Source organism: Microtus pennsylvanicus, chromosome 7 (genome assembly GCF_037038515.1).
Source record: "Microtus pennsylvanicus isolate mMicPen1 chromosome 7, mMicPen1.hap1, whole genome shotgun sequence".
NCBI lineage: Eukaryota > Metazoa > Chordata > Mammalia > Rodentia > Cricetidae > Microtus > Microtus pennsylvanicus.
This window is the reverse complement of record NC_134585.1, coordinates 50,750,758-50,770,851: the sequence shown is the minus strand read 5'-3', so window position 1 is coordinate 50,770,851 and position 20,094 is coordinate 50,750,758. Positions and strand designations below refer to the sequence as shown.

The 20,094-nt window shown below is 45.7% G+C and overlaps 1 protein-coding gene across 1 annotated transcript in view; it reads right to left on the bottom strand.

Annotated features, from left to right (window-relative positions):
* Positions 1-19,436, bottom strand: part of Adgrf5 (adhesion G protein-coupled receptor F5) — a 95,077-nt gene extending 75,641 nt beyond the window's left edge. The window contains exon 1 of the mRNA XM_075980665.1: positions 19,175-19,436. The gene's annotated coding sequence lies outside the window, so the exon portion shown is untranslated. The remainder of the gene's footprint in view (positions 1-19,174) is intronic.
* Positions 19,437-20,094: the final 658 nt, after the last annotated feature.

Sequence of the window (20,094 nt, the reverse complement as noted above, 5' to 3'; positions counted from 1 at the left end):
CAAACATTGCTTATGCTCAACTGGCCTTCTTCTTTATATACAACCCAGAATCTTAACCAAGGTAATGGTGTCGTCCACAGCAAACAGGTTTTCTTTCTTTAATTAATCCAATAATGATAATCCTTCTTAAGCATCTCTCAGATCAAACAGATCATTGAGATTAACCATCACAATAACTTAGCCACACGAGGTTTTCTATGACATTAAAACCCCAATGAAACCCCTATTATTAGAAGTATGACCAACTCTCCGTACACAAAGAAATACACTACCATGTTCTATACACTATTTGGGTGAAGTAAAATTTTTCCTGGGGGAAAGCTCAAACCATAAGCTTTCCAAAATGTACAACACAAGGGTAGCAATAACAAATTAGCATAGACTTCTGGTCAACCATAAAAGGGTTTCCCAGTAGTACAATTGCCACCCCACCCACCTACCTAAGGTTTGGCTCCAGGGTCTCTATCTTTGTGTTCTACAGGCACGGCCCTGTACTAACTCATCTCTCGATTCCATGGGAGATGATACAGTCTTTCTAAAAAGCTTCTTCAAGAATACATCACATGTCAGGCACCATGAAGATGCTTGCTCTAGACTGAAGTATGGGAAGGACTAGCCAAGTACCACTCAATATCTATGAAAAACTACAATGGCTCTGAAATTCAGTCATAAAAAGGGACCAAAATGAGGGTGACTGAGGAGAAGCCCCAAGTTATTGTTGGGGGTAGCAGTGGTGAAGATGGAACTCGAAGCACAAATGAGAATCAAACTTTCTAAAGTTTGACTCCTTGTGCTTTTTTAAAGGTCTGGAGATGCCAGACAGTGTGGCACACTCCTTTAATCCCAGCACTCAGGAGGCAGAGGCAGGTGGATCTCTGTGAGTTTGAACCCAGCCTGGTCTACAGAGCTAGTTCCAGAACAACTACAGCTGTTACACAGAGAAACCCTATCTCAAAACAACAACAACAACAACAACAAAAGATTGAACATTATGAAGAAGAATCTAAAGGCCTAGAGATGAGGAAGGCTAAAAATTGAGGATCTGTGAGTACACCTTGAGGAAACAGTAAGAAAGGTCCACGGGGAGCAAGGACCCCACTTTTTCGTTATCTCTTGGGAATCATTTAAGAGATGTGAGGACATAATTTCCGTACTCTATGTTAGTGGCTCACTCATGTTCAGAATAACTTGTTGGTTTTCACACTGGGGAAAAGCATTAGTCACTAGTGACTTGCCTTTAAGTCATCTGAATCCTTTGCTTCCCCAGACCTAAGTCATGGAGATGTCCCTGCTTACATGGGCACGGCACACAGGGATGGTGCCTTCTTTGTTCACTGGTACGGGGACCTCTGATTCAGGAACTGACCTTGCGGTTGCCCTCCTAATCAAGCTGGTGACCGTGAAGATGAATTGTCCTTGGGTTCTAGCCCGACACTGTTTTTCAGGCAGGGCAAGAAGTTAAAGGGAAGGGTGTTTGTGGTGGCTGCTGCTGCTCTTTGATATGTGACCTAGCATTGTGCAAACTGGTGCCTTGCCCTGTGGAGTCTGCCCATCCTGCCACAATTCTGATGACATACCCCAGCACAAGGAAGGGCCTGCGCTTCCAAGTTCAAGCCTTTTCCTAATTACGTTGACTTTGGTTTATCAGTGTTCACCTCTCAGGAGAAAGAAGCTATTTTTGGACTTGGAGGTTAGTACACAATTATATGACTATTCCAGGCCCACACCCCTCGAGCTTGCCTCATCTGACCTGGAATGCTGATATGGGAAAGCCATTTAGATTTTTAGTCTAGCCACACAAATACATGCATGAAGGTACAGATGTGTGTGTGTGTGTGTGCATGCGCACGCACACCTGGATCTCATACACAGTCAAATTTCACACTGGAGTTGGAATGAAGGAGGCAGCAGATACACACATGACTATGGACCGTGAGGGATTGTAGTATATTTAACAACTAGACCAGATCTTTACCTAAATTCTTCTCTTTTCATTGACCTAGTCTCCCCTCTCCCCCAAGTGCTAGGGATTGAACCCAGAAATACACGCTCTTTAAGTTCTTTAGCATGGTTATATCTTCTGTGATACTCCCTTATTTTTATTTGAAAACATAATTTTCTTTTTCCTTTCTTTCTTTCCTTTTTTTTTTTTTTTTGAGACAGGGTTTCTCTGTATCTTTGGGACCTGTGCTGGAACTAGCTCTTGTAGACCAGGCTGGCCTCACAGAGATCCGCCTGTCTCTGCCTCCCAAGTGCTGGGATTTAAGGCATGTGCCACCACTGACTGGCCCAAACCATAATTTACTTGACTAATTAAATTGAAAATTATTAACTAAGGTGGAAAAAATTTCTTGTCATAAATATTATTAATCCAGTGAAATATTTAAGTATGAGCTAAAATTTGTACTTATTAAATTTTAAACACAAACAGAAACTCTCATGGTCACAGGATTTTAGAACTGGAGTGATTCCTGCCCAGTTTCTTTGTCTTTCCAACCCCGTGCTAGCGTGGCTAGCTACTGCTTCTGAAAGAGCCACAGGTAGCCTACCCTGGCCTTGAACATGCTGTGTAGTTAGAGATGATCTTGAACTTCTGATCTTCCTGCCTCTGCTCCGCAAATGCTGGGATGGAGGCCACCATCCTGGGTTTATTTAATGCTGAGGATGGAGCCCTTGGTTTATGTTAAAACAGTGCTCTGTGTTCCTAGCGCCAGAGCTTACTTTAAAGAGGATCTATTCTTCCAGGTCCAGGTCCTCTGGAAGAGCAGCAAGTGCTCTTAACTGCTGAGCCATCTGCGTTACCCCCCAGGACTGTAGGGTTAAAAGCAACAGAGTAGCTGAGTCTTTCTGTGCCAGGAGCATATGAATGAAAGTTGTCTGAATTAACTCCAGCATTGCATACATGCCTTTTTCTTCCCTTGAGACAAGGTCTCACTGTGGAGCCCTGGGAGGCCTATGTAGACCAGGCTAAGCCCAAATTCACAGAAATCCTCATGCTTCAGCCTCCTGAGTATTAGGATTAAAGACCTACGCCACCACCCCAGGCTAGAATAAACTTTAAACAAAAAGGCACAGCTACACTAACTAGAAGCTTAGGTAATACTGCTGAACTCTGCTGTGAGCAATTCTTCAGAACTTAGATAGCAAAGGCTTTACTTGTTTTCAGCATCGTCCAGAAGTGATACCATGTTCTGATCACCTTTTTCAGACTTTGGTTCCCCTTTTATTCATTTTAAATACTCTGCAGCCTCCCCTCCAGACTCCAGGGTCACCGAGCCTCTGAAGGACCTCTTCACAGGAGCAGAGGGACCGGCTTTAAAGGTCATCCAGTCCTCTTAATTGGTGTCCTTCTTGAATCCTTTCAGGACTCATATACAAAGGTGGATGGAGGACAGACTTGTTAATGCCAAGTAGGAATGGGGAGAGAGCTCACAGAACAGGAAGGCTATGTGAATCCCAAGACTCACCAGGGTCTACCGTCTTCAGAAGAAGCTAATCCCACCTCTTCCTTTCCCCAGTCCCCCCACTTACTTGACTGGCTCCATCTGGAAACATCTTCCTAACTAAGAGGAAGGAAAGCATCAAAATTCTCAGTTCCAAGCCCCCTGGGCCACTTTTTAAAAAGCAGGTCTGCAGAGCCTGGAGGCAAACAAGCTTCCACTCCACCTGACCCCGAAGGAAGGAAGCAGGAAGTCTTGCTGGGGAACAGGGGTGAAGCAGCCCAGAAGGACAGGCTGTTTCTTACCTCCTGACCGGGTCTCTAATCAAGAGTGTGGAATGACAGCCCCAGGGCAGAAGGCAGCACCTTTGGCAACATTTGGCAACACCTCTCTCACAGTCAGAGAAAGGATTTTGTGAGAGAAACAGACCACTCATTGGGAGCTGCAATTGCCTCTAAAAGACCTGCTTAAGATCAAACCAGGAAGCATTCTAGTGTAGAGGGGAGAGGGGCTCACAGCTCCCTCCCCCACTCCTGCTGCCCCCCTTTCTGCCCCAGGCAGTTGATGGCTCCTGAGGAAGGGAGAGACAGTTTTCTTTGAGGGTGTTGTCCCTGGTAGTTAGACCACGCTGCAGTACATGGCTCCACCCACAAATATAAAGGCAGCACAATCTGGACTCAAAAACAACAAAAAAAAATGATTCGAGGTTGGGATAGGTGGGAGAGTGGTGGGGGTAAGATATGGGAGGAGTTAGGGAAAAGGAATGGGGTTGAATATAACCAAAATACATTGCATACATATGAAACTCTCCAAAAGTAATGAAAATATTAATTTCATCAATAAATTAATTCATTGATATTTTATTAATAAACATTTATTAATAAAATATTGTACTTTTAAGAGATGAAGAAACAGCCCCAGCGGTTGCTACTGCCCTTGTTTACCTTGCCCGTCACAGCGTCAGGTTCCCATAGACCCTCGGATCCTGAGGACGGACCATGTGCATCTTCATTTTATAGATGAGAAAACTCAGTCTCAGCAAGGTAAGGGTGGAACCCTGAGCTTTCTCCTATCCAAGCGGGTGGGGATCAGCTATGCTTAAATTGTTTCATGTGTCAAGCACAGCAGATATCAGAGCACCAACACCTGGGTGCACGTTCAGGTTCACTGATGCTTTCTGGGCTGGGGACCTTGTTCGGAGTTAGCAAAGTGCAGATGCTCACGCAGTACACTTAGACAGGAAAGCAATGGTCTGAGAAACTCAGTACAGGCACTGGGCCATCTAGATGCCAATCTATCTCTCATTTCTTCCTTCTATGTCTGCCTGTAGTACTAATCCCAACCTGTCCAGAAACCAAGAAGAAGCGGTAACTATAGAAACAGAAAAGTACTGGTTAGTCTCAGCTTCCCCTCCAGGTCCTTCTTTGTCTTTTGGTGTCCTGTTGAGTGCCCTATTCTATACCACCATGTCCTCAAGAAGGCATTGCTACAGAACAGGGATGAAACAACTCTCAGGAAAGGCTTCCCTGCTCCCTACTGATCCTGGGGAGTATAAGGAAGCATCCCAGAGAATGATATTGCAGAATTTACTTCCCCTCTCTCTGGCCAGGCTTCAGTTCAGTAAATGATTCCCCTCAGCTTCTGATCCAGAACAAACCATGTGCCTACAGCCATAGATCTTGCCAAGTTCTTATGACACTCCTCATCCTCCCACCTCCTTGCCACTTTTTGCCCAAGAAGAACAACCATGTGGGCAGTTTTCGCATGCTTCAAGTCGCCAATAGAATTAGCTGCCTCTTTCGTTAATTTGTCAGAGTGGCATTCATTTTCCCTTTTAAGATCTGATTGAAAGAGCAATGCAGACAAGTAAAAAGGCAATTTCTGTAATTTGATGAGCAAGGATTGTGTGAAGACCACAGAGGAGTGTGAGTATGTGCATCTGAGTGCTGGTGGAGGCATGAGCCGCTCCTTCTTCCCCCTCGTGAAACCCACCTCCTGCTCCTTACCCCTCCATCCTGGCTCAGGCCTCTGTGTTTTCTAAGCCAGGTTCTCCTATATCCGAGGCTGACCTTAAACTGCTTGTGTAGGCAAGGACGACCTTGACTTTCTGATGCTCCCATTTCTAGCCCCCAAAGACTGGGATTTCAGGCGTGTGTTCCCATGACTGGTGCCACCAGAATTTTCTTAGCTACGTTAAGCAGTTTCACCCACTAAAGTGTCTGCTTCCCATGTGCGTCTTGGAGCCTCACAGCAAAGGGCCCTCAAGGACTGACTGCTCTACTTCCAACGTAATAGTAAGCATCTTGAGGACCAGAAAGGTTCCCTACCAAGAGTCGCTTTGAGGAAATACAATTTTCCATTGAATTTATGTGTTTCAGAAACATGGACACCCTTAAACCTAGAAAGCCCATAAAACCAGTTCAAACACCATGTAAATTCTCTGTTAGCCAAATGACAGCATTCTGGTGGCTTTGAAAGTGGCATCCCCTTGTGTGTTTTGGTCAGAGGACAACTTTTGGGGTTGGGTCTCTACTTCTACCATGCCAACTGAGCCAATTTGACAACCCCAACATTCCCCTTTAAATCTGAAGTATAAAAGATTTCAGTTGTTCTTCTGTGGCATCTGGGCTCCTGACCTGCAGCTGAGAGATTTGGGAGGGCTTCAGCACCCCCTCTACCCCAACCCCTGTAAACAAAGTGGGAGGAAGGTAAAGGAACACACAGATTCCTCCTCATCCATTCTTCCTATCCTTTCTTGTCAGCGATCTTGGTCTCCTAGCTCTTCCTGCCTTATCTACCCAGGAGGAAATAACAGCCCTCAGGATATATTCTGTCTTTGCTAGCAGACACACTCAGAGACAGGACACAGACCTCCTGTTTTCTCCTCCATGGTCCAGGCCACAAAGACTCAGTTTCAAACTCTCCTGGATATTATGGAAAGTTGCTTAAACGCTGCAGCGTGAAAGTCCTCCAAAGGAACAGATTGCCTGATTCAAGTGTTTGTTCTGGGCAACAACTGACTTCCTGCTTTGCAAACAGAGGTTTCAAAGGACCAATTCTTAAAATTCCTAAGAACCCTAGAAGTCACCATATTTTGACCCCTTACAGACCAAAATGAACCAGAATATCAGAAATATCTGGATTTGGGTTTTATTTAATTACAAAAAATGTTTAAAAATAAAAGAGGCATGTACCACAAAGAAGAGATTTAGTGAACTTCTTCTGAGGACATTTCTAAGTAACATGACCTAAGCATGATCCAAACGATTTTGTGAGGCTCCTGCCTTCACACGCGAGAGACGGACCTGGATTCACACAACAGTGGTTCTAGCATGTGGGTGTCAAATGGTGGATTCCATCAGGTAGTGTTGTAAAATCCTGGGGCCCGCCCCAGACTTTCCAACCTAAAACCAGCAGCGGGGCTTGGCAACTAGCCGTCTACCAAGCTCCGCGGTGGTTCCAGGGCACATGGGAATTTAATGGTTAAGGAGAGACAGAGGATTGCCTTGTTCTGTAGTTTCTCACTCTTGAGAAGATGCTGAGGCTGCCTGGATCCCAGCCTGGAGTGAGACCATCAGGGCCTTGAGAGAAACTCTGGCAGATAGAGGTGCTCTTGGGTCACTCCACAGAGCATCTCTCCTTTCTCCCCCGACATGTATGCACACACCCCAACACATATGCAATTACCCACACCAGTACACAAGCACACACACACACACACACACACACACACACACACACACACACACACAACTCCAGCTAATACCCTTAGTAATTAGAACTTCTATTTCCACATCCTGTGCTTTGTCAATCCTACCCAGTTTTATCAAGACACAGTTGACAAGAGTTAAACATTTATGACAGACAAAATGATGACTTCATACATGAATGCCTCCTCCCTTTCCTCTTACCCAAGAGCCCTACAGCTAATGCGATCCCCTGTCCTGAGGATGGCCTGTGTCTCTGTTGCATTGGCTTGCCCTGTCCTTCAGGGGCCGGTTCAAGGTTACTGTCGGAATCCTCTCCAGCTGCGAGCACACACCAACTTCCTTCTGTCAGAACACTAACTGAGCTGCTTTGCAAAAGACCTATTTTTAGGCTCTCCGCCTTCCTGCGCTATTCCTACCCTGTTGGTGTTTGCCTACTTTTCAGGCCCAGCACCTTGTAGTATGCGGTCCAAAGAAGTGGATGCTCATTCATGTTTGTGAATGACCCTTGAGGTGGCATATTATTAGAATCCTAGAAAAAGCAAGAACTTGGCCTCAGCTCTACCACTGATTAACTAAGGAGGCCAGGCAAGTTATTTAACCTCTCCAGTCCTCCGTTTTCTCACCTGTGAAATGGAGATATTAAATGGTATTATGCCCTGGAAGTGCTGAGAGCTAAGCCTAGTAAGTATTAGGGCCTCCTTGCTAGCAAGGAAAGTTCCAGAAAGACCTAAGATGCTTCTTTGCTTATCTATGTGCACATGCACAGTGAATTCACACCTTTTAGCCTCTCCCTCCCTCTCTCCAAACAGTCTCAGTTCTTTCTAGGTTACTAATATATTTCCTCCTTTCTTCTCTTTCTCTGGTACAAATGATGCCTTGCAATCTCACAGCTAAGATCCCCACATGCATAACCACCATAAATTCCTAGCATGTATCTCCATGAATGTGTAAGTATATCCATTTACAGATGCTCAAGCTTGATGGGTTAGCTTTTGAGGCTAAAATGAAACCAAACAATCTCAATCAGCTAGAAATATTAGCCAAATCCTTAATAATGGTTTTGTGTGTGTGTGTGTGTGTGTGTTAATTTTGAAGGCTAATCTATCACAATAAATAAGTAAATGTATCATCAAAATTACCATTTATGAAAGCATTTACTTAATGTGGACTTCAAATAAAACAATTCTCTGGTTTAAAAACCTCTAAGTCAGCTATTTGATTTGAGCATACAGAGGGCTGAATTGCTGCTAAACTGAGGAGAAGGCACAGACAACATGTGGACTGTTATAGATGCTCTTTCCAGGTGACTGAGTGCCGGCTGCAGTCTCTGTTCATAGGCAGGTTATCTAAGTAGATTAGCTTGATTTAATTGTGTTTTCTAACTATGCAATTGTGCATGTGTGTCTTTATGTGGCTATGTACACAGAAGTGCAGGCTCCTGATAAGGCCAGAACAGGGCATCAGATCTCAGGAACTGGAGTTGCAGGGCGTGGGAGTCTCCAGATGTGGATGATGGGAACTCAGCTTGGGTCTTCTGCAAGACGTTAACTGCTGAGCCATCTCTCTAGCCCCCTATATTCTTAGTTTGTTTTTGAGACAGTCTCACTGAATAGCCCAGGATACTCTCTAACTTCTATGTAGGGAAGGATGGACTCCAACTGGCAGTGATCCTATTTCAATGCCTACCCACCCATCCAAGAGCTCAGATTACAAACTAAAGCCCCACCCACCCCAATTTCTCAGGTTACAAACTAAGGCCCCACCCATCCCAAGTGCTCAGATTGCAAACTAAAGCCACACCCACCTCACATGCTCAGATTACAAATTTAAGCCACACCCATCCCAATTTCTCAGGTTACAAACTAAAGCTCCACCCATCCCAAGTGCTCAGATTGCAAACTAAAGCCACACCCACCTCACATGCTCAGATTACAAACTAAAGCCACACCCAACCCAACTGCTCAGATTACAAACTAAACCCCACCCACCCCAACTGCTTAGATTACAAACTAAAGCCCCACCCAACCCAACTGCTCAGGTTACAAAATAAGCCACACCCACCCCAATTTGTCAGATTGCAAACATCTGACTCTAGTTAGACATTTGCTATTTTTTAAATCCTACCCTTTTCTGAGTAAGGGCATTCACATCAGGGAGTAACATTTATTTGTGGCTAAACAGAATTAAATATTATCTTTTTTTCTCTTTCTTTTCAATCTTTAATTCCCCCTCCCATATTAACAATCAAATGTAGGGTGTTTTTTTTTTTTACAAGTTAAGCATGTATTCTACCACCAAGTTATAACCATAGCCTAGAATATTGTCTTAAGGCTTTAAGAAAGAACCCGTCCACAGGTTACAGGTTTCCTAAAATTACACACTTTCCTGCTGGTGGAGGTGTTACTAGTGATTCCTGTCTTTACAAATCTCATCATAAGTGTGTTCTGAGCACTTTTGATAAAATTTTATGTATTTTGTCATTTAACTTTCATAATATTGTATAAATTAGTAAACTATTTCCACTTCAGATGAGAAGACTGATAAAAATGAAGCGACTTTTCGAGGCTTAAGACAAAACAAAAAACTACACAGACTAAAAAAAAAAATCAAACCTATTGAAAAAGCTCAGGCAGAATCTGAGCCCCAAATCCAGTTCTCACCACTACATTCTATTGTGTTCCAAGACACAAAAGTGCTGAGATGCAAACAACAAAAGGGTAAATGCAAAATTACAAAAGATTGAATGGAAGAAGTAGCATTTACCTCCAAACAGTGCCTCCAACCAGGGATACACACAGGATAAATGTTCTAGCAAAGATGAGCCTAGAGTGAAAAATCGTGAACCTACTTTTAAAGTTTCATTTCTGTGTTGAAATATTTGGGGCAGTGGATTTAGGCAAGAAAGAGATTCATTTCCATTTACAATTACAGGTTACAGTCGAGAACAGACAGGAATAAATGTGTGTGTGTTTGCTTGAGTAGCTGCCTGGGCTCAGTTTGACTCCACTCCTCTACAGCCCAGCTCCTTGCCTAGGGAATGGAGCTGCCCATGGTAGGCTGAGTCTTCCCATAGCAGTTACAGGAAACAGTTTGCACAGACATGCTCACAAGGTCAACCCAATGTAGACAGTCCCTTATCCAGCCTCTCTCCCCAGGTGATGCTAGATTGTGTCAAGTTTACAAGCTAACCTTCACACCCACCCCAAAGAACATGTGAAGGGGCCCTTATGCCACCACTGTAAACTGTCTGCTAAACCAACATTGGGGGGATTTTCTAGACAACAGTTCTTACATACGAGTAATGTGTGTCAGACTTTGGAGGTACCATAAAAGATGCTACTCGAAAATGTGCAACTGGCAGCATGTTTCCCTTTCCTGCCTCCCACCCCTACATACCTATATACAGGGTCTGGCTTCAAGGGCCCAGAGGACCTGGGAATCTGCTTTCTGTCTACCACTCTACCCACATCTTATCATACTTGTATTCACCTTGCTTGGTATCTCTGGTTCTTTGTCATTTACAGTTCTCCTGCACTGCTGTATTGCAAAAATGGAAAATACGGGCTGGGAGCTGCCTCAGCTGATACAATATTACTACACGAGAATCAGGACCCAAGTTCAGATCCCTAGAGACTATGCAAAAGTCTGGGTGCTGCAGTGCACAGTTGTAATCCCAGAGCTGATTACAGAGAGAGGACAGAGACAGGGCAATCCAGAGATCCAGTTGACTAGACAGTCAAGGTGAATTACTGGGAGCTCCAGGTTCACTGACAGACCTTGTCTCCAAAGGTAAGGTGGAGAGAGATGGGGGAAGACACTCAATATTGAGCTCTGGATTCCACATGCATGCACACACATGCACCTGCACACACACATGCACCTGCACACACACACATGCACCTATGCACACACACATGCACCTGCACACACATGCACCTATGCACACACACATGCACCTGCACACACATGCACCTATGCACACACGAGCACGCACCCAATAAATACTGTAAAGGGATTAGGTTTATTAAGAGCAAACAGCAGTGCAATACTTCCTGCTGACAGCCCAGCAGAGGCTGTGGGATCCCATCACAACCCACAGCTGGGAGAGCGTGCGTCCTCTCGGGCAGTTCTCCATTCCTTCGACTCCTAGGAGAAAGGAGGTCGGACAGCTGCTGCGCTGACACAATGCGCACACTCTATCTCCACAGTCGCCATGGTTCCCCCTCAGACATCCTCTGCAAACCACTCTCTGGGCTTTGAGAGGAGAGTAAACAAGCGGCAGAATTCATGCTCAAACGCTCCCGGGATGAAAATTAAAATAGTATGATAGCCACGCTGTCAGTCACTTCGACTGCGTAGAAAATGGAGACTCGGAGAGGAAATGACCAGAACTGTGATTTTAATTAGAGCTAGCAACAGGGGACTGTTTCAAGCCTTCCTCCTAAGGGGGCAAAGTGTGCTTGCGCACGTGTACAGAAGTGGGGGAGGGCATGTGGGCACTCACTGTCCTGGTACTTAGAGAATTCCAGATGGTGTTTTTAGAGAACACAGAACAGTCTCAGGCAAGATCAGAACTCAAGGCCTTCTTCTAATCCTTCCTGTTCTTAGCTCAGACAGTTGTCTGACATCTTTGCACCCTCACCATGCATGAAAGTGTGTGCCTGCACATGTGTGTATCATACGCTCTATAATTTTCTAGAACTTTTGCATTTCCTTTGTGCTTAACAGTATTGCAGAAGTATGTTCAATAAATCATTGTTATCCTATGAAAAGGTCTTTCAGTTTGCCATGCCTCTGCTTTAGTCAATAAGCACACTATAAGGTGGGGAACTCGACTCTTATTTGAGAAAGAACTGACACTGAATTAGTGCCTATACATGTGTATGCACACACAAGCACCCGGAATTGCATGCTCATGAACTGGTATGTTGCAATAGCACACATGCAGTTGAAATGCATAAATCTTTTACTCTCCAGCATGTGTGTTTTTTTCAGCTATGAGGAGCCACAAGGCAGCAGCAAGAGAGGGTTAAGTGGGGATCTCTAGTAATGCCTCCACTTGTTCTTTGAGGAACAACAAAGACAGGAAGCATGGCCTCTATGGAAGGAAATTCCCAGGCCTCACACGGACCTTTGCAACCTGCCCTGTGCACCCCTGAGGGGTGTCTGATAATAAACACTCAGCCAACAAAACAACCCAGAAAGGCGTTTTTACCAGCATTCCTGTATTCTCACTGTGGGGCTGGCAAACGGGTTTTCTGCATCTGGGGACCTGGAAGGGACCTGGAAGGGCCACCTGCTGACAAGGCCCAGGGATCGTGGCTTCCACTGACCTGCTCTTTCTACACGCAGGTCCCCTTTACTCCCTGAGGCTTTGACTGTGTTGGGGTTGGGGCTGGGCCTTGAGCTCCTGGAATCATGATCACAGATGGCAGGGCAGGTGTGGAATGTGGCATGTAGACGTGAGACCCACCTTTTCCTCCCATGAGACCCTCAGACACAAGCCAGGGCACTGAGCCCTTAAACAATGCTGCACAGACCTCCCTCGGAATGTGCAGGGTGATTAAAATACAACGGGCCATCAAGTAAAATAAGTTTTTGTTTTGATTTCGGAGTTTGAGTGTGTGGCTGCATGCACGCGCACACGTACTTCAGTGAGCGTGCATATGGTAGGCAGAGGGCAAGTTTGCCTGCCATTCCTCAAAGGCCGTCCACCCTGTTTTTTGACATAGAGTCTTTTATTTGCCTGGAGTCTGCCAAGTAGGCTAGGGTGGAGGGCCAGCGGAGCATCAGAGACCTGTCTGCCTTTTCCATCCCAGTCCTTGGACCAGACAGGCCCACCGTACCCATCTTTTTACAGGTGCTCCATGGACTGAATTGGTGTTTTCACATTGTGAGGCAAGCACATCACTTACTGAAGCTCTCAGCATAGCCAGGTCTTAGGAGGTTTTGAGAAAAGATCACTCCATTTAGCCTAGGGTATCCTAGAACTCTCTGTACAGCCCAGGCTGACTTTGAACTTGGAGAGCTACTCCTGCCTCAGCCTCCCTAGCACTAATATTAGAAGCGTGTGCCCCCATACCGAGCTTAACTGGCATTCTGGGCTTTTTTGCCTACAGTAGGGGAAGCTGGTTGCTAAATACTTTCATAGGAATGACTTATAAGGAGCTTTTAGCAAAGTAGAACCATACCGTAGAACCTTAAGCTTAAGTCTAGTTAAGGTCTGATAGCTTGTAATATAGTAGCTTATTTATCTCCAAACTAATAAAATATAAGACCTTTTATATTTATGTTGAAGATGAACAAATCCAAGCCTACAATAATTACAAAATTCTGGGTGACTCAAGGACCTGTGCTTGCATTAGCAAGTACCTATGCATGCATGTTGGGGCTTTGTGTATGATCTTATGGCTGTCTTTCTACAGTAATATGCTTAAAAAACCTTTTGCTATAAAATTTAACCTGTTTCCTCAAACGCCACCCCATATCAAAACTCCACCAGAATCCAGCATCCAACACTGGTGAGGAGTACATCCTTTGCCGCAAATAGAAAGCAGACCTTTATTGTTGAATTGCCATCACCTCTGTCTGAGATATTTTTAGACAAAATAATCAAACCTATCTCCTCATTTGCATTTGCCCAGAGTGGAGGACGACCTCCATCTTGACCCCCTGCACTGGGGATCACATTGACTGAAGGGGATGACAGCCTCCATGTTTCCCTCTAGGTGGGGTTAACAAGATCCCCACTCAAGCCTCCTTCTGCCCTTTGTACTGCAACAATGGACGGAAGCACAGCCTTGTTGGAGGAAATTCCCAGGGCCACGTTGTGGATGTTAGACAGTTGCTTTGCTATGCGGCATAGCCAAAGTGCATCTATAAATAAACACACCGCTCTGCAAAAGTTCTATATTGTGGTCCTGCACTGCTGATTATATTTCAAAGGGAATTTTTATTGCATAGCCGTCTTTAAGAAAACCTGCAGAATAAACTATGCTGCACCTGTTTCTGCACGACAAACTGCCTCCTTTGTTGGTTCTCTTTTCTGTAGAAGGGACGGTTGCTGTTCTTTTTCCTACCCCTGGGATCTCAGTGTGAGACTTTAGGAAGCCAAGGCGTGCTGGAATACAGCCCAGCATCCTCAGAAGGATGTGAGGGTCCTAAACAGACTGCAAGCAGAGTCAGTTCTCCTGAGTCTATAGAGAACTGAGTATTAGCCAGAAGTTTAGACAGCCTGAGCCCACTTAAGCAGATTCTCACATCTCTAGGAAACTCCCAAGTTATCGGCACGCACAGGCTATTATCAATGCGGTCATCTTTATAAGAAGAAAGGGTGGGTAGAAAGCTGGAGAACTTGACGTTAGAGAAGGCAGCTCACCCCAGCTATCTCTTGTCTCTCCCCAGAGGTCAGACACCAGACTCATGACATCAGAAAAGCATGGAACAATTTAGCCTCAATATGTCTCAATCAGATCTCTGAGTAGCTAAAATGTCTCAGCCTACATGTACATCCACAAAGGACTCCTGTTTCACAGCTGGAGAATGAGCTTGTGACAGTTGCCTGAGTCTATGTTGACTGAAAATGCCACCAAACTCGGCAGTTTCCTACCAAATAAGAATGTGTTTGTAATGCAAGGGCCAAGACCAAGCCACAGTCAAGTTCCCGAGTGACCCCAGTGGTCTCATTTCTTTTTTTGCGCCTTTTTCCTGGAAGTCCGACTAGTCTATTGTTGCAAAGGTCCTATTTTTAAATTATTGCAGTCAAAAAATACGGCTAGCAAGTGAGAAGTCAGCTCACGTCACTCCAGGCTAGTGCTTTTTTTTTTTTTTTTTTATCTGGTGGCTTGGATTAGGGCACTGATGTCATGAGATTCTCAAGAGCGGGAAGGGACCTTCAATGTCATCGAGCAGACCCCACCCAGCCAGGCATCCCTTTGGGAACACCCTGGTAGCTGGTCTCCTGGGGTGCTGGAACGCAGCCCAGGACAGGGTGTTCCCCACCCCCGCAGGACAACTCACCCATTTTTAGACAATTCTAATGGTGGGTAAATCCTTCTGCAAGCTGAGTTGAAATCTTTTACCCTATAATTTCTACTCTATAATCTGGTGGCTGTCTCTTTTTCCATACCAGAGACCTCTGAGTAACTGAAGGCAATCTTTATATTTTACACGGTGTAGCTCTTCCTTCAAACACCTGCATATCCTTCAGCTATTTATTCGACGGGTGATCCTATCCTCACTCTCACCACCTTAGCCTCTTCTAAGCACTCTTTTAGAGTGTGTGACTCCGTGTGGCTGGGTATACACACTCACATATGCCAGAGGTCAGCTTCAGGGTGCCTCTCTGTTGTTCTCTGCCTTATTTTTTGAGACGGTCTCCTCACCGAACCTGGAGCTCATTGATTAGGTTGAATTAGGGAGCAGAAAGCTCCGGAGAGCCACTTGTCTCTGTGTCTCCCTTCCCTGCAGAGCTAAGATTACAGATGTGCACTGCCACATCTGGCTATGCGAACTCAGGTTCGCAAGTCTTCCAGGCAAGCATTTTAGCCCTTGAGCCATCTCCCCAGCTCTGCTGGTATAGTTCAGCCAAGCAGCTTGTTACATACATTAGCCAGTTCATCTTCTCTTCACTTTGTGTGTTAGTACCGATTTTCAGAAACAGAATTGAGGTTTAGCAAGGTACAACTACTTAGTTAAGGAAGGAAGCAACAACAAGGAATTTAAAACTGGCTTTACCTCTTTTCACCCCACAGGTAAAAGGCTGCAATTAAAAGAAAAGCTAGGTGAGGTGCTGCTCGGCTGGAATCCCAGCACTTAGAGAGAGGCAGGAAGTTCAAGGCTCTTCCCGCCTGGTCTATTTATTAAGACGGAGTCCAGCCTGGGCAGTATACAGCTCAGAAAGAGTGGTAGTGGAGGAGGAGAAGGAAGAGAGAGAGAGAGAGAGATTGTAGTATATAAACCAATCTATATACGGTCGTTCATTAGAACCCTCCCATGTAGCATAACATCCTTTTATGACTAGAGCTATTACCTGTTATTTATAGAGAAGAGTGCAAATTTGAGTAGTTGGGAAACGAGCTGAAGGGCTGTTGTACAAAGGTGCAGTAAGTGAGAGAGGCAAAGCGGTGTGAGCAACAGGAAGCAAGCCAGAGTTCTGGACATGCAGGAGGTTTTTATTAGGAAATGTCAGTGGTAGAGGATCAGAAAAAAAGAGAGTTAAAAGACAGAGAAAGAAGTCACTCGAGAAGGCCAGAGTGGCTTGGGTCACCCCAAGTCTAGCGGTTGGGTCTGAGTACGTGTAGAAAGTGTCGTTTTCCTGCAAGATCCCTTGGAGCTGCTGCTATGCAGTGCCTTAGGAAAGGACACCAAAGGGCAACGTGGACACCTATGGCTGGGGCTAAAGGCAGAGTGAGAAGAACTCCCTTAGGGTCTCTTTGCGAGTTTGCTTCGGAGAACCGCAGCTCACTGCCCTTCAGATTATCGTGAGGGGTGAGGGGTAATTCAGTTAGTAGTGGCCTTGCTTCGCATGCATGGTTCCCAGGTTCCAGCTCCAGTACAGTCTAAACTGGGTGTGATAAGGGCAGACATGAGAACCCAAGACTTGAACGTGGAAGCAGCGGCATCAGAAGTTCAAGATCATTTCTGGCTACATAGTTCAAGGCTAGCCTGGGATACATAAGACCCTCTCTCAAAAGAATTATCACGAGCCAGTTTGAGAACAGAGGCACCCCAACCTCTGTACAACAGGACACCGATGCTTCCTTGTCCACCACTGCACAAAACCAAGGCTTACAGAAAGGTTGTAGATCCAAAGTCACCAGGCAAGGCAGCCACAGGTGCAGGACTTTTGGCCAGAGACCCAGGAACCCAATGGGAGTCTTTCTGCTCTATGACATCTTAAAGCCTTACTTGCATACGTTGACATTCGTGATCCACCAGATCTCTTTGTTTTCTGTTTCTTCTCTTTCTTTTCTTTAGAGGGCAGAGGGAAGAGTAGGAGGGAGAATGCTGAAAGGTTTCTTGCTCAGGGTCACATCGATTCACTTGCCACCGTGTTCCTATTGCACCACCAGCTGCCTGAGAGCGGAAGGTGTTCTGTACTCACGGCTGAGAGAGTAAATCTCTGACTTAGTGTGTTAAAGCATGGGGAGAAGGGATTAGCAAGTGCCTAACCAGAGATGTTACCTGTCCAGGGAGATGTAGAGACTTTAAAAAAATTGAACGGCACACAGTATATCCTCAAAATACTTGGTGGATAATTGAGTCTGGCAAAGTCTCAGATCAAAGGAGTACAGGAAGATGCTACAGAGACTTCCAGCCCTCTAAGCTTCTAACTATACATCTCATTCTGACCATTAATTGAAATTATTACAGTAGCTCACACGTTCATTTGTTCCTTCATCCATTCATAAAGGAGCTCAGATAATACTGATTGACACGAGTGATATGCCAGCTCTTGTGTTCAGTGCCATGGATTCAGAAATAAAGCACCAGAGTCTAGTCAAGGATGAGAAAACCATAGCAATCGTACTTTGTGTGCCATAAAAGCTGCAGACACAAGGTGCTTGGTCGGGGGTGGACTGAATGTGGGGGGGCATGAGAGTTAAACAAGGCTGTAGTGGGTAATCGGGGGGGGGGGGGACACCGAAGAGAGGTATCCAGGCAGAGACAAAAGCACACCGAGTCATAGGTGGGCAGCAGAGGGATCACATGACGAGGGAAGTGGCACTCGGCACAGTTGGGAAGTCAGGAGGTGAGAAGGGAGGCTGGCAGGGTGTTATGGAGCAGCCCTTGAAAGAGTCATCTGCCCTCCCTGCAGACAGAACCTGGCAAGATTGAGTACACGTGTCACCCACCCAGCAGTCTGGATGAACCATAGACTCAGTCTAGTGAAGAGATGGTATCTGCATTTCTAAGGAGCCCTTAAGTGATCCCTGATGCAAACGGTCCCTGAGCCCCTTAGACAGTAGAGCTGTAGGCAGTGGGGTGTATATATTAGATACAGTTCAGCAGGAGAACCACAAAGGCACAATTTGGCAAAAGTTACATTTGCCAAGAACTCTGTAGCAAAAAACAGGGGATGGGTGAAGAAAGGCGATGCCAAAGCTAAGTATGCGGTGGTAAAAACATAAACAAATGAGGCATCTTGACCAAGGAAGAGAGGGGAAAGAGTTGAGCACATTGGCTGATAGTCTTTGGAGTCGGGGCAAATTTCTCTCCTCAAGGAAAGGCTGCTGATGAGGGGGACGTGAAACAATGAAGCATGGGCGCACCCCACCCAAATCAGAATTCCGTGGACTGATCTGCCACGCCTTCCCTGGGACTTGGCTGCATCGTCGTTGTGAACCTCACTGACACCCAGCCGAGGTTGGCCAGGTCTTAAAGGACAAGCATCATGCCTGCATAGGATTTCCACGCCAAACAGGAAAAGCCAGGCTTTGTAGCTCTCGCTGGACATGTGGCTCAGGGAATCTCAGGAAGAGCAAGAAAGTTGTGGAAGACAACACAGATGTCCACTAAATCCCTGAACAACATGTCTATTTAAAAAATAAAAATAAGATAAAAAGCACGGTTGTGTCAGCGAAAAGCACCTATACTGTTGCTAGCACCCTCTCTATCTACCTTGCTATATTCTTAACTTGAAAACTAGTTAAACCACTTGTGGTAAAGGTCTGCACAGCGGGGAAAAGGCAAGTCAGAGCACAAATATGTCCCCTTCATCACACAGAAGCCCAAACACACCACCCCCAATGAAATACTCCTCCAAAGAAAACAAGGGTCACGCTTTGTGTCTCATGTTCTTTGCTGGATCACTATTCTCCAGCCAAAGACACGCGAGCTCAAAACAACCAACCAGAAGACCCTCTGGCCACCACTATTTACCCAGACAATCTTTAGCCCAACGAATCTCCATAGGGCACACAAGTTGAGAACAAGCAGCCACGGCCGACAGGCACCCATCCATCTGCTTTAGAGTAGCTAGCCTCACATCCAAAGAGACAAAAAACCCGCACAAGCACCTACCTTCCTCTTCAGCAGTGGGAAGCCTCTTCACATCTACTCGGATATGGAAGCTCTGCCCCCAGACCTCTGAGTGGAGGCGGAACTTAAGGGCGGTCCATTCATTCAGGTAACCTGAGGAGGATTGAGTTTCTCCAGATCAGTCTTCAGATACTCCCAGGCTTCCAGAACTCGGGGCAGAGGTGAACTGTGAGCTGTCCCTCAGTGCAGGAAGAAACCGGGAGGCACCGTGTGGCTGGAGGTGGAGGCGGAGGCTGGGGAAGGGAAGTAATCTGGGGACTGTAATAAACGAGAAATTCTCTCCACATGATTTCCTGCATTCAGGGCCTCTTGCCTCTCTCAGGCTCCCCAGAGGAAATCAGAAATTTTAAACTTGTCCTTTGGCCACTGAGAGAGGAGAGAATAAACATGCTAAGAGCCATGAGAACAAGGAGAAACAGGCAACAGGCAGGGAGTTCACAGGCCAGCCGCTTTTATCCTTAACCTAATCCTTTCAACCTGAAGTTTCTCCAAGTGTTTAATTTTGCAAAAGTCAAGAGTGCCTTCATCCTCTTCCATGCAGCTTCTGGCCATGGTCCAGACGTTGTGAGGCAGGGGAGCCAGTGAGAAGCGTGTCAGCATGGGCTCAGGAAGAGGGTCTCCCTGTCCTCGGGAAAGACCAGCACTGTTCTGTTTATGGAAAGACTCACGATGGTCTTTATTAATCATGAAAAAAATCTAGTAATTCCCAAGTCGTTCTTGTGCCAGGGCTTGAAGAATTACTGGTGATCTACTACCCATAAGTTGCTGCAAGCAGGAGCCTTTCTACACAAAGTGTGAAGCTCACTGTAAGCTAAGAACGATAGGCATTCATTCAAAAGTGTAACAATTCAACATGGTGGCAACAAAGGACTCAGTTAAGGGCAGAGAGGGAGGCTCTGTGA